Source organism: Carlito syrichta, unplaced genomic scaffold, assembly GCF_000164805.1.
Source record: "Carlito syrichta isolate Samal-C Ts95f unplaced genomic scaffold, Tarsius_syrichta-2.0.1 Scaffold130654, whole genome shotgun sequence".
In the NCBI taxonomy this organism is placed as follows: Eukaryota; Metazoa; Chordata; class Mammalia; order Primates; family Tarsiidae; genus Carlito; species Carlito syrichta.
In genome coordinates this window covers 9,311-24,714 of record NW_007074750.1, presented here as the reverse complement: position 1 = coordinate 24,714, position 15,404 = coordinate 9,311, and the positions used below count along the sequence as shown (strand labels likewise).

The following is a 15,404-nucleotide window of genomic DNA, read 5'->3' as shown; positions in this document are numbered from 1 at the left end:
TTGAATAATTCTACTTCAGCTTCCATTCCCTGGAGTAGATTCTGTGTCCAATACAGGAAATGTGAACAATAATAAGAAGCTCATTGCTTTTACTAGTTTATTAAATTTGTAAAATATTAGGTATAAAATACTGAGCTACAAAGGATAAAGAATTTATTTTAATCATATTTTAGTATAATACCATTTGGGCTAGGATAATTCATATAAACTATAGTATCATCTGATTTTATAAACCTAAACCCACACTGTAATTCACCTCATTCATAAACATGAGATAACTTGACCTACTTTCTAATATATTCAGCTCCCTCTTGTCTGCATTAATCTGCAGTGACATTTTAAAAGTTGCTCTAATAATTTCCATTATATGAAAATGCACTTTTCATTTACATCATCTTTGATTTTCCTCCTATAAGCAAAATACTGTTTTCTCAACAGCCTGCAAATGTAGTAAGAAAAAAGGCATGCAAGCCAGCTGATACAAAAGGCTCACCTTTCAGTGGGGTTTGAGATTGAGTTTCCTGATAGGGGAAGAGGTGGGAAGAGGAAGAGGAGGTGAAGAATGAGACAATGTTGCCCTAAGTCCAGAATATGATGGCTTTGGTTATCTCTGTGTATAATCTGTGGAAAGCTACAGAACACAGCTTTCAGAGACACACATAAATTCCAAGCCAAACAATATCACGAGCTCCATGCTTCTCATTAGTTCTCCAAACTCACATGATAAAGAAAAAAATAAATCCACTGTCCATTCCCACAGCCTCCTTCCAACCACACCCACACTGCATCCTGAGCCTGGGCGCCTTCCCTCTGAAGCCAGTCCTCTTTAATACACTGGTCAGAACCCTTTGGAGCAGGCCTCTCCTATACTCAAGAAGGTTATGTTGCTCCCACATGCAACAAAACAGAGGTTGACAAACTGTGACCCACCAGCTAAGAACGGTTTTTTACATTTTTAGATGGTTACAGGAAAAAAAATGAATTATATTTCACAATACATGAAAATTATATGAAATTCAAATTTCAGTGTCCATAAATCCAGCTTTGTTGGAACACAGCCACACTCATTTATGAATTGCTCATGGCTGCTTTTTGTGTTCCAACAGCAGAGTCAAATAGTTGCAACAGAGACAATAGCTGAAAATATCTGTACTCAAGACCTTTACCAGAAAAGATTGCTGACCCCTGACCTGAAATATAAAACCCATTGGCCTGACAATACAGGTCCTCAAAATCTGGCTCTCACTGACCCTCCTCTAAGCCTTATTTACTGCTATTTGAAGACTGTTCCACTGAAACACTCTATTCCTCCCAAACCTTGCTTTCCTCCCCTTTCTGGCTCCAAAGCTCTGCTTAATCCCAACAGTCTGTAGATATCCTTCTTTCTCTTCATATAAGGAGTCACATCATATATACCTTTAACTTCCATGAGGTTAAACAAGGAAAATGATTTTAATAGCATCCAGGCTATGCTCCACAGAGCTATTTGTAACAGTGAGAGATAGAAACCACGCAAATGTCTCCCAAGAGGGCACAGGTTGAGTGAGGCGGAGTCAACCCATCCGATGGAGGAAGATGCAGCTGCACAGAGGAGGACGGTCTCTCATCCCTTCACGGTCCTATGGACTAAGAACCGGGAGGGTAAATGAAAACAGCAGAGCAGAGAAACATGCACACAGCATGCTCCTGTCTGCCTAAGAGAGAAGGGAGACGCAGATACCAGAGTATGCACACATATGCTCATAAATGTTAAAACAAGGAGAAACCATCATTTCCTCAGTTGCTACGTACCAGGTGGGAGGAAGCAGGATAGAGAGATTACTGGGGTAAAAGCAACCACCTCTTGCTACAGAGTGAATGACTGTTGTCTTCTGAAATGTAGATGCTGAAATCTAATCCCCAATGTGGCAGAATTTAGAGGTGGAGGCTTTGGGAGGTGACTAGGTCATGGGGTTCCGCTCTCCTGGGATTAGGGCATCTATAAAGAAGACTCCCAAGATCTGTCTTGCCTCTTCTGTCTGTAAGGACACAGCAGAAGGCTCCATCTGTAAACCAGGAAGTGTACCCTCACTAGATGCTGTATTCGCCTGCGCCTTGATTTTGGACTTCTCAGCCCCCAAACTGTGAGAAACAGATTTCTAATGTTGATGGGCTAGCGTATCTGTGTTATAGCGCCAGAATGGACTATGGACTAAGACACCTTTGGAATGAGCTTTCTTTTATAGATGAGACGTTGGAACCATGACAATATTGTACATAATCATTTAAAAATTAAATTGGAAAAAAGGAATCGCCAAAAACAGAAAATGAAACCAATGAGTCTATGTATCCACTTAGTGGCACAATCACACAGAGATTTATTCCAAATATCTTTCAAATATAGATGGTTATGCATGTAGCATGACATAAAGCAGATGAAAAGATATGATGGTATCACAGAGAACTGGATCTGGGACGTGGATAAAAGGCCATAGATATCAAATTGATGAAGCTAAGTACAAAATTATATACCTGAATTGTACTTTGAAAGCATCTGTATGAACTACAAATAATCTACACACACACACACACACACACGCACCCTAGTTTTATCAACTGAAAAGATCCACAATCATAAATTCAGTAGCAATAAATGTGCCTAGTTTCTATATTGTGCCTTCTAAAAACTTAAGGGAGCGAGGGATACTTGAAGAAGTGGCAGGTTCAGGTCTCGGGTATGAAGTGAGTAAGACAAGCCTGTAACATTTTATCACACCAGGGAGTATACAAAAATTACTGAGTGCCTCGTGGGCCAATTTGAATTAGCTTCCATTGGCCAAATATGGGACAATTTGACATCAATAAACATACATTTGTACTATAAAAAGAAGAAATAAATAAAACCGAAATGATCACGTGTGGATGTTCCTGTTAGGGAACCAACTCATGGCTTTGAAAATAAAATAACATATCAAGCATTTCTCCTGACTTTCCTAGATGAACCTCAGAGTAAATAAATAAATGATAAGAGTAAGTACCTCTTTATATAAGTATTCTAATATATAAGCAAGGTAGAAATGACAATTAGAATATTACTATTTTATAATCACTAATGAATTAAAGAATATAAGCAGTGATCATCAATGCCCAATAATAAAAAAGAGAGGTCACTATATATTTCTTTATAAAGATATGCAGCTTGCCCATGACATATCCTTGCCAAAACAAACAAAATAAAAAATATTCCCCAACAGATCTGAATCTGACCAAACTTCAAGATTTAACCAACAAATCACAGAAAAGACAGGAAACAGAAGGCCATGCTAAATGGCACAAATGTAGAAGCAATCATCAAAATCCAGATTACAGAAAATTCTAAGGCAGTGTTTCTCAACCTTGGCACTAGTGATATTTTGGGCCAGGTAATTTTTTTGTCATAGAGGCTGCCCTATGTATACTGCAGGATGTTTAGCAGCACCCTAGCAGTTTACCATGGCCTCTACCCTCTAGATGCCAGCAGCACCTCCTGGTTGTGAGAACCAAAAATGTCCCCAGACATTGCCAATGGCCTGAGATGAGGAAGAAGGAACATTCATTCCCGCTTGAAAATCTCTGCTCTAAAAATCTAACAACCCAGTTTTTTCAATAAATAAGTTGCAAGGGAAGGAAAAGTGGGGAAGATAAGAGGAAACCTACAGATTAAACAGGGATTAGAGACATATTAACCAACTGCAATAAATAAGACTTATCTGATAATTTGAGCATTTTTGGTGCGATAAGGTAATGTAGATAAGGTTTTTTATTATTTTTAAATAGATGAGGTCTCACTAGGTTGACCAGGCTGGTCTTGAACTCCTGGTCTCAAGCATTCCTCCCGCCCCAGCTTCCCAATGTGCTGGGATTATAGATATGAGCCACCATTCCAGGCCAAATTTTTTTTCTTCTTTTTTTGTTTTTTCTTGGGAGGACAAGGTCTCGTTCTGTCACCCAGGCTGGAATGCAGCAGCACGATCATAGCTCACTGCAACCTTGAACTCCTGGGCTCAAGGAATCTTCCTGCCTCAGCCTCCTGGGTAGCTGGGACCAAAGGCACATACCACAACACCTGGCTGACTTTTAAATTTTTTTGTAGCGATAAAAGGAATTTTTTAAGTCTTATCTATTAAACACATATACTGAAATAGTGACAGGAAATAACAAGATAAAGAGTTTTTTCAAAGTAATGGGTGTGGAGAGGAAAGGGGACGGATGAAATGAATCTAGCTAGAAATTAATCATCATTGAACCTAGATGATAAGCATATAGTTCACTATAAAATTTTCTTCACTTATGAATATGTTTGAAAGTTTCTATTTTTAAAAGTATAAATAAATAATAACTCTGGTGGGCAGTTCCCCTCCCATCCTTTCCTTGAGCATGTAAGCCCAGAGTGCCCAGGGGAAGGAACAGAAGAAGGCATCGTTCCCTGCACTTGCTCAGCTGCTTAGCACCTCTGGGGATCCCACCTTGACCTGAGCATGAGTCTATGGTTACAACATGACCCTTCACCTTAGAGGCAGGCTGTTCCAAAGTCGGAGAAAAGTCTGTTTGTTAGACTAACTGAGAGAATACTGGCCTCTAAGTGGCATGCTCCTGAGGGGTCTTCAAGAGCAATTTTGTCAAAAAGAGATTTTTGTCTAATGTGCTGAATTTTAAGGTGAACCACACCAAACTAGATTCATCCTGGAGGGAGCCCCAGTTCCTGGCCAAGTTCCATGAGTCGCCCCATGTGCCCTGAGCAGCCCATTGCAGGACTTTGATCTAGGTGAGGAAAAAATAAATTTCCATCTAGGCTAACCCACAGTGGTTAGCCTAGAGAAGCCCTACTTTCTCTTGGAAACTCACTCCACCCCACTAGAAACATTCCCTTCTTCCTCTGAACTTTCTTTCTGTTCATTTGTCACTTACCACAGCCCCCTCTGCATGGCAGTGTTTTTGAAAACATGTAAACAAAACAGAACCACACCCAAGTCACTGTATCCTCCGCGGCTAACTTTTATTTCCTTCCTAGTTAAGAGTATTGAATCTGCTTCCTCTGAATCCAGACTTCTGAGAAGAGTGGCCAACAGGGAGAACAAGTCATTTTCTCTGCTCACCCTGACTCCGATTCCTCCGTGACTGTGTCAGCTTTTCCAAAGGGATGGCAGAGCAGCCAAGCATCCAGGACACTCCGGAGTCCCGAACCCTGGGCTTCATCCCTTGGAGGTAAATAAACTGAAGAATATGTAATGTATTTGGGGAATAATTTGGATTAAGAAATAAAGGATTTTAAACTTCATTTATTTCCCTCTCTTGATGAAGGGTTGGGGTCTGCCCCAGATTTAAGTCTTCCATATAGATTTGACCCCTAAATCACTTTTATCCAAGTTTCACTGGACATGTATAACTGTGAAGATTAATGAGCCTTGTGTAACTAAGCCAAAACTGTCTCATGCACATTACAATTCTATTTGTTCAGCACTCTAACCTATCCTTACAATCAATAAAAAAAATCAAGTCAGAATTAGGTGATTTCAAGTTGATAGTAACCTTGGTCTACTTGTCACTAACAAATGAAAATGTGTGACATCACCCTTGGTCATCACTGCAACAAGGTCAACCCTGACTCCGATTCCTTAAGAATGGACCTGACTAAGGCTAAATATCTCCTCCATAAATAAATGGGGGACCAGTACTAAAGAGGCTCCTTTTGTTCAATTCCTGTTTGGTGGCATAAACATAATATGTCAAGACCGTTTGGAAAATAAGCATATTTGCCCTGAAAAAGCATATGCCAATGCTACCATCTTGACCTCACAGAGAAGTAACAAAGAGGAACTCCACCCATAGCCACCCACTCCTCAATGTGCTATTCAAGTGGAAAGCAGAGAAAAACTCATTGGCAACACGTTTGACTCCTGGTTCCACTGTCAAAGCTTCACCTGGGATCTGCACAGCCCAGGGGGCACACAGCCCGGAGTGAGAAGAGGGGAGGACACTGACACAGCATGAAGGACTCATCTCCCCAGGGTACCTGAGATCCATCCTGTCACTATCATAGCAGGCAATTCACCAAATACACTATACAAAGATTTATTTGGACGACTGCATTCATGAGAGAAAATGAAAGTGCTAAAAGTCAAACTTGATCATCTTTCCAATCGTTCTTCCAAAATCACCACAAAAATATATCATGTAGTAAAATAACCAAATTTCCTGACTCGCACACACACACTTCAGGCAATAAGAAAACAGTCAATATAATGACAGCCACTGATGACTTTTCCCCTTTACCATCATGCTCGGGTATGAGGCCCTATTTCCCACTTCAAATTCACTGAGAGAACATTCAGTAGAGAAGAACATGCTTCATAAGGAGATGCTTCATAAGGAACTCCTGGCCACAGGGCACACCCACAGCAAGGATGAGACTGGGAATTAAACTGAGTTGACTCTGACTTTCTGGGGCACAAGAGAGAGGTTTGTGGAGGAAAGTGTCCAAGACATGCTAGAGACAGAGAAGACTTTTCCAAACCATGAAGCACAGCTGGCCACCATGCCCATCTCGCTCCAGGATCCAAAAAGCACTTCCCATGAAAAGTCTCAAAAGTTACCTAGCCAGGTACAGTGGCTCACGCCTGTCATGCCAGCACTTTGGGAGGCAGAGGCGAGAGGGTTGCCTGAGCCTAGGGGTTCAAGACCAGCCTAGGCAACATGGCGAGTCCTCATCTCTACAATAAATCAAAAAATTAGCCAGGTGTGGTGGCGCACACCTGTGGTTCCAGCTACTTGGAAGGCTGAGGTGGAAAGATCACCTGAGCCCACCAGGCCGAGGGTACAGTGGTCGTGAGCATGCCACTGCACTCCAGCCTGGATGATAGAGTAAGACTCCAACTCAAAAAAAAAAAAGTTCTCTATAATAAATCAAAAAATTAGCCGGGCGTGGTAGCACGCACCTGTAGTTCCAGCTACTCAGAAGGCTGAGGCGGAAGAATCGCCGGAGCCCAGCAGGTCGAGGCTGCGGTGGCCAGGAGCGGCCACTGCACTCCAGTCTGGGCGACAGAGTGAGACTCCAACTCAAAAAAAAAAAAAAAAAAAGTTACCCACCCAGGTCTGACTTCTCTGTGTGTGAAAAATCAATGACAACATCTGTTCTACAAGGCTGGAGTAAGGATTTTAAGAGACACCAGGCCTCAAGTACATAGGTACCTAACACATCAGGTCAATAAATGATGGAGAACTGTAATGATCAAGCTACTGCACCTTTAAAGACACCAGAGACTGAGCTGATTTTCTAATACATGTTGAACATGTCTAATCCAAAAATCCAAAATTTGAAACTTTTTGAGTGCCAACATGAAACCACAAGTGGTGACGGGGTAGCAGTCAACACGCGGTCAAAACTTTGTTTCATGCACAAAATATTAACAAGATTGTGTAAAGGAACCCTCGGGCTATGTGTATCAGGTGTATATCAAACATAAATGCATTCCCTGTATAGACCTGAGTCCCATCCCCAAGATATCTCCTTATGTGTTTGCAAATATTTCAAAATTCCAAATCTGAAGCACTCCTGGTCCCCAGCATTTTGGATAAGGGCCACTCAACCTGTCATCATCAAGAGCTTTCCTGGGCCACCAACACTTGCTTAGAGCTGTGCAGTACACCTAGGGCTGAAATCATCTTGACTAAAAAAGGAGGACTCTGGGAGTGAGACCTGCAGAGACAAAGGGGCTCCTAGGAGAGACGGAATGACTGAGAATCTAGAAGAACGTGAGGTTACCTTCAAGACAGCTGGGGTGGTGTTCACAGGAGAGGCCATTTAAACCTCCTCCACTGAAGGGCCGTGGTGTGAGGACATCAGGCTCCTAGAGGGAGAACTAGAACCCCACCACACGATCAGGCTCTGGTGGGAACAGCATCTATTTAAATGTAATAGGGAAAATGCTGCTTACTGGTTATTCATATTCAGAATCTACAGACAAATAATGGAAGCCCCTACATAGAAGAAAGAACAGAATATAGGTAGGACCAGCCCTGGGATTATAAAATTAAAGGTTCAGCTGCCCAAAATGGAGCAGTTGGATGGGGAGTGTGTTGACAGCAGACCATCATGTCTAGGAGACAGAACCAGAAGCAGAGGCTGTGTGTGTCATCTGAGGATGCAGAGGGGATTGGGAGGACTGAAAGTGCAAATCGGCTGCAGGGAGGAAGGGAGAGGAGGATGCTCAGAGTGAGCTCACGACGGGACTGGCGGTCACAACAAGACACAAGAAACAGCCTTGAAGCCGGATAAAGGAAGAATCGGAGCCACAGCGTCATATTGACATAAGTAGGAGTCACCACAAAGAAGCAATTAGGATCAACAGGAAAAAAGAGGTTGCTCTGAGAAGCAGGACTCAGTGAAGGAGAGGTAAGGAAAGGCACGGCTGCTTTTCATTAGATGCTGCTCTGTAGCATTTCTTATTTTTAGCTCTTTACATGCAGCGCTTAGACAAATTATGTAGTTGTCTTTTAATTTACTAGTTGACAAATAAAAATTATACAGATCACATACATGTTATTTTAAAATATGTACATGCTGTGGAATGGCTAACTCAAGCTATTTAACATGTACATTACCTCACATACTCAGCTTTTGTGGTAAGAACACTTACAATCTGTTCTCTTAGTAATTTTCAAGAATATGATACATTGTTATTAACTGCAGTCACCATGTAGTGAAAAAGATCTCTTGAATTTATTCCTGCTGTCTAACTGAAATTTTGTATCCTTTGAAAGTTTCCCCTGTCCCCAGTAACCACCATTTTACTCTCTTACTTTTATGAGCTCAACTTTTTGGGATTCCACGTGTAAGTGAGAAAGTGTGATATTTGTCTTTGTGTGTCTGGCTTATTTCACTTAAAATGATGTTCTCCAGATTCATTCATGTTATCACAAATGATAGATTTCCTTCTTTAATGTGTGTGTGTAACTTTTTTCATTCAGCCCTTTGTTGACAAACACTTAGGTTGATTCCATATCTTGGCTGTTGTAAATAGCCACAATGAACATGAGAGCACGGGTATCTCTCCAATCCAGTGGCTTCACTTTCTTTGGTTATATCTCCAGTAGCAAGATTGCTGGATCTATGCTTCTTTTTTGAAGATTCCCATAGTTCTCCATAGTGTCTGTCCTAATTTGCATTCCCTCCAACAGTGTGCTAGCGTTCCCCTTCCACCTTTCCACACCCTTTCTGACACCTGCTGTCATTCATTTTTTACATGACACTGATAGCCATTCTAACAGGTGTTATCTCACTGTGGTTTTCATTTTTCATTTCTCTTTAATGAGTGATTCCAAGGATATTTTCATATGCCTGCTGGTCATTTGTACATCTCTTTTGAGAAATGTCCGTTTGGATCCTTCGCTCACATTAATCGGGTAGTTTTCATACTATTGAGTTGCTTGAATTCTTCACATATTTTACATATGAACCCCTTAGCAGATGTAGGGTTTGCAGGTATTTCCTCCCACTCTGTAGGTTGTCTCTTCACTTTATTCACCGTTTCCTTTGCTGTGCAAAAACTTTACAGTGTGATGTAATTCTATTTGTCTATTTTTGCTTTGGGATTCAGATTCCAAAAACACTGCCCAGACCAATGTCATGGAGCTTTTCTCCTATGTTTTCTTTTAGCCATTTTAGAGTTTCAGATCTTACATTTAAATGTTTAATCCATTTTAAGTTTATTTTTATACGGATATGGATATCCATATCACATATGTATAGCCAATTATTCCAAAATCATTTATTAAAGAGACAATCCTTTTCCATGTGTGTTCTTGGCACCTTTGTCAAAAAAAATAAGATCAATGGACTATAACTGTACGGATTTATTTCTGGGCCCTTTATTCTGTTCCACTGGTTTGCGTGTCTATTTTTACTCTTGTATCACGCTGTTTTGACTACTATAGCTTTGTAGTACATTTTGAGGTCAGGTAGTATGATGCCTCCAGATTTGTTCTTTTTGCTCAAGATTGCTTTGACTACTTGAGGTATTTGTGATTCCATATGAGTGTTTTCTATTGTAGCCATTTGCATACAATATTTTGACTTAAAATTTTGTAAATAATCAAAATACAAAGACCATTGTTCACAGATCATAGGACCATTGTTTAGATGCCAGCAGAATTTTCCTCAATTTTTACTAGGCTTTATAATGGTGAGTTGAGACCACTGCAGCTGGCCTTACAGGGCGTTTGCTTTATTTTAATCACAAGTAATGTCTATATTTTATAAGTGGTCTAATTATTTTATAGATTTGGAAAAGTGTCCAATTCTGATTTGTTGTAAAACAGAATACAATGGCTTTGATGACCATTTCAGATCTTTAGAACATGGGATTTCACAGCTAAAAAAGAAGAGTAATTATTTTAAGAGGCTCAAGTTCTATAACAGAATATTCAAATGCAGGCAAACATATTCCAGCGTCATTGAGTCCATGAAATCTAATCAGGTCTTAGAAAAGGCTCAAATTTTGAGTTCTCCAGGAGGGCTTTTTAACGTGGAAAGAAATTGACTGATGAACTAATTAGCAGAAAACCTCAAGGAAACAGGACTTCCTATTATACCAAGAATTAGAGAGTTTAATAATGAAAAACAGCCTGAAATTGCTATTATTGTTGTTCTGAAACATTTACCAAGTACCAGCAGCAGAGTGAGGATCTCAGCACAGGACCAGGGGCCCCGATCAACCAACGCTGAGTAGGGATCTCGGGCACTCGGGGGCCTGCAGATGGGAGGGTAGGTGATGGTGCCCACAACCCTCAAGCGCAACCAGAGAAATCTGCTAGTGGAGGATGGCAGGGAGACAAAAGTGCACAACAGCTTTCATTTTTAATGAAGTAAAAGAAGCACAGGAACAACTCATCTCTACTGATGTCATAGCCCTTAAGCGGCTGGTTCAGAACGCTAGCCACGAAGAGCCTGCTTTGAAATACACAGTTTCAACATCGTACCTAAATAGTAGTGAGAACTAAAAATTCCCAGAGAGCCAAAAACAATGTTTTCCATTGAAAATAGATTTTAAAATATTTTTTTTACAAGCCTGTAGGGAACACAGAGATAAGTTCAGACTACTGCATTTATTCTCAAATCTAAAATACAACATAAGACATGATGTAAAACAACAAAATGAAGCATTTACTGCCCCCATCTCTCAACCTCTCTCTCCTTCTCATACACACAAATAAAAGCACATGCATGTAACTCTTTAAAGCATCATGTTGACTTCTGCAAAGCATGACTGTCTCAGACTCTTAATTGTTCATCCCCACAAGGTCTCATCCAGAATGCCCTGGCTTTCTGCGAGGCTCCAGAACATGATGGATTGGTTACATTATTCATTCATTAAATTGTATTGAGACACAGACGGGTCCAGATCCCTTAAAGCAATTCTCCTTTCTCTGGTTTATGTCAAAATAAAAGCTCCTGCTAGCCATTACTCATGAATTTATACATTTTCAGAAATGTCGGGCTTTCAGGTCATCTCTCATAGTCCTATACACTTAAGACAAATGTTTCTGTTGTTGTCTGATACAGCCTTCCCCCACCCCAAAAGCAGAGAATAAGTATTCCTGGACAGAAGCAATCCAGCTGAAGCATACCAATCAGGCTGTAAAGCAAGAGTTGACGGAACGGAAAACAACCAGGTAAGTCTGTCAAATTTCATTTATGGTTTCCAGAACACAGAAATGCTAAAACGAATGAAAGCAAAAAAAAAAAATCACTGAGGGAGCAATTCCAAAGGACGGAACCACCATACTTCAGTCAATGCAGACAACATATGTCTCCGGACTTTCAGAAGCAGCCAGGACTGTGCAGGCTTCTTGGAATACCTGTTGTTGCACCTTGCTCACATGACTTTTTCTTTTTTTTTTTTTTTGAGTTAGAGTCTCACTCTGTCACTCAGACTGAAGTGCAGTGGCCGCTCCCAGCCACCGCAGCCTCTACCTGCTGGGCTCCGGCAATCCTTTCGCCTCAGCCTTCCAAGTAGCTGGAACTACAGCTGTGCGCTACCATGACTGGCTAATTTTTGATTTATTGTAGAGATGAGGTCTTGCCAAGTTGCTCAGGCGGGTCTCGAGCCCACGGGCTCAAGCAATCCACTCACCTCGACCTCCCAAAGTGCTGGGATTACTGGTTGAGCCACCGAGTCCGGCCCCTCACATAATTTTAGTGTGCTAATAATTCAGTCCATTATTCCCTCTGGGCTCCACCTACCCTACTCCTTACACACATCTCTATATCCCAAAAAGAAGAATGGTTTTCCATTCTCTACAGACGGCCTAAGAATCCACCTGGAACACTCCTTTCAGACCTGAAATCTCGGGAAAGGCATAGACCTGATGTGTTTCCTGCCTACTGTGCCCCAGGCCCTTAAGCCAGACCAGACCACCTGGTACCCTGGGTGGGTCCTCAAAGGGCAACATCCACCCCAGGATGCCCCACATGACACTCCTGGCAGGAAAGCTCTTCCCTATCCTGAGCACATCTGATCAGAGTTCCTTAGTTAGGAGCTCTGAGTGGCACCCTTGACCTCCAGCCCACACTGAGCTCCTCACACTTGGGGTTTACACTGGTCTCCCTGGCTTGCCTCACCCTTGGCTCTCAGTATCCCCACCTGCCAGGGAGGCACTCATCTGTCCTACACCACCTGGCCAGAGGCTGCCCTGCAATGGCAGGAAGGGAGGACTCCGTGCCTTCCATCAAGCTACTTACAACACTGCCAATTTTTTGTTTCTTACCTTGTTCACAAGATGACTCACAGCCAAATGTAATGCTCACATACAGAAGCCATTTTCACTTGGGATTCCCAACAGAACAGTGCCTTCTCTTCCATCTGACCTCTGACCTCTCTAGTTAGACCACACTAGCTGTCACAGCATTTTCTAAAACTAGACAATGTACAAGTTAAGTACATTTTTTTTCCTGCTTCAGAGGAATGATGCCATTTTAAGGGCGGAAGAGCCCTGAGTAGTCAGGTACCCCAATATTTCCCAAATCCCACTCTCAGACCAGTTCTGGTTAGTATGTGACTGACAGTCACTGGTCTGCAGAGAAGTGAGGAAGAGGAAGGCGATGAAGAGCTTCTTCATAATGCTAAATACATGTTATCTAAAGACAAAATTATGGTATTCCTATCTTTCCGTATTAAAATAGTTCCTCCTCGGCCAGAAGCAATGGCTCAAACCTGTAATCCCAGTACTTTGGGAGGCTGAGGCAAGAGGATTGCCTAAGATCAGGGACTTGAGACCAACCTGAGCAATTTGGCAAGTCCTCATGTCTACAATAAATAAAAAAATTAGCCAGGTGTGGTAGCACGCACCTATAGTTCCAGCTACTTGGAAGGCTGAGGCAAAAGGATCACCTGAGCCCAGCAGGTTAAGGCTGCAGTGACCATAAGCCAAGCAGGTCGAGGCTGTGGTGGCTCTGAGCGTGCCACTGTACTCCAACCTGGGTGACATAATGATTCCAACTCAAAAAAATAAAAATAAAAAAATAAATAGGCTGGGGACAGTGGCTCAAGGCTATAATCCCAGCACTTTGGGAGGCCGAGGCAAGAGGATTATCTGAGCCTGCAGGTTCAAGACCAGCCTGGACAACATGGTGAGATCTCGTCTCCACAATAAAAATAAAAAAATGAGCCAGGTGTGGTAGTACATGCCTATAGTTCCAGCTACTTGGAAGGCTGAGGCGAAAGGATCGCTGGAGCCCAGCAGGTTGACACTGTGGTGGCTGTAAATATGCCACTGCACTCCAGCCTGGGCAACAGAGTGGAACTCCAACTCAAAAATAAAAATAATAAAATGAAGTAAAATAAAATAGTTCCTCTTTCATGAAATTATGTGAGCAGATGGTAGATCTTTTATTATTAAAAAAATTCCCAGCCGGGCTCAGTGGCTCAGCCTGTAATCCCGTGCCTTTGGGAGGCTGAGGTAAGTGGATTGCCTGAGCCCGCGGGTTCGAGACCCGCCTGGGCAGGCGAGACCTCATCTCTACAATAAATCAAAAAATCAGCCAGGCGTGGTAGCGCATGCCTATAATTCTGGCTACTTGGAAGGCTGAGGCGGAAGGATCGCCGGAGCCCAGCAGGTCGAGGCTGCGGTGGCCGGGAGCAGCCACTGCACTCCAGTCTGGGCGACAGAGTGAGACTCCAACTCAAAAAAAGAAAAAAAAAAATTCCCAACAGAAGAACAGAATGTAAAGACATAGTGAACCCCCACCCACCTATCCAGCTTTTACAATCATCAACCTTATTGACACACAGCCAACAAGTATATTTAAAATGGGTCCTGCAAGTTTGTTTTCCTGGTCCACAAAATCTACAAGTATAGAAATAACTAGGCTAAGCCAACCCACACATTTTTACAAATGAAGACAAGGAGACAGAGATGAACTAACCTATCCTTAGTTGTGCGGCTAGTCAGGAACAAAACTGAAACATCCGGGTGTGCCCTATACAATTATCGAGGGCACACACATAAACCTTGTCAACACCAACCTAGGTATACTCAAGGCCTGCAGAAGAGCCCTGCGTCTCTACCAGGGTCCTTCATATGCAAAACTTGTGATCATACAGTCCCACCAGGATAACCAAAGGGGGAACCAATAATCTATAACCAAAGTTTACTTTGTCTCATGCTAGAGCAATTAATTGTCTCTCAACCCTTGGGGGAGAGGGGGCAGGGCATCTAGGAATCCACATGCAGTTTCAGTTCCAAGGATATTGGAAGTTTCACCCCCTCCCAAAAGATGTATGAAGCAAACAGGCATGAACAAATGAGAATTCATACTATAAGGTCCAATATGGTCACAAACCAGCTACTCATCCCTTCTTCTCTCAAAGCCACCAAACTGCAAGGGGGAAAAAATCAGACAGCAGTGGAGACCTCTCCACACCTGCCTCACAGAATCACAGTGCCGAGCAAATGAGAGGTGTAAGAGACAACATTGTAGCATGTTGTAAAACTAAGCCAGTGCAGGAGGATGGTCAATGGGGAAGAATAAAGTATCCTTTGTAAAGGACTCACCTTAAATTCTGTTTCTGTAAAGAGTCGATTTCCCTGAAGATACCCTGAAGCATGTAAGAAGCCTCCAGCAGCAATACCTAAAATAATAATAAAGATCATTGGAATCAAGTCATGTTTTTGAAAAAGAAGTTCAACCTATACATTTGGTCATTTCCCCCACACTAAGCATGAAAGGAAATGACTCAGGAAACAATGCATTTCCGCCACAACACATGGGCTGGGGATTTTCTCTGCCAACAGGGAATTGAGGTCCCAAGACACTTATTTTAAAGACCAAAATTATGTTACTGTTGGCAAAGAGACAAAACACATGTTCTTCTTCCCTGTGGTAGGAA

The 15,404-nt window shown here is 42.1% G+C and overlaps 1 protein-coding gene across 1 annotated transcript in view; it reads right to left on the bottom strand.

The window, feature by feature from the left end:
* LOC103250582 (talin-2) overlaps positions 1–15,148 on the bottom strand; it is a gene marked incomplete at its 3' end in the record, with an annotated part of 178,179 nt that extends 163,031 nt beyond the window's left edge. Inside the window, exon 1 of the mRNA XM_008049176.1 lies at positions 15,070–15,148. The remainder of the gene's footprint in view (positions 1–15,069) is intronic.
* Positions 15,149–15,404: the final 256 nt, after the last annotated feature.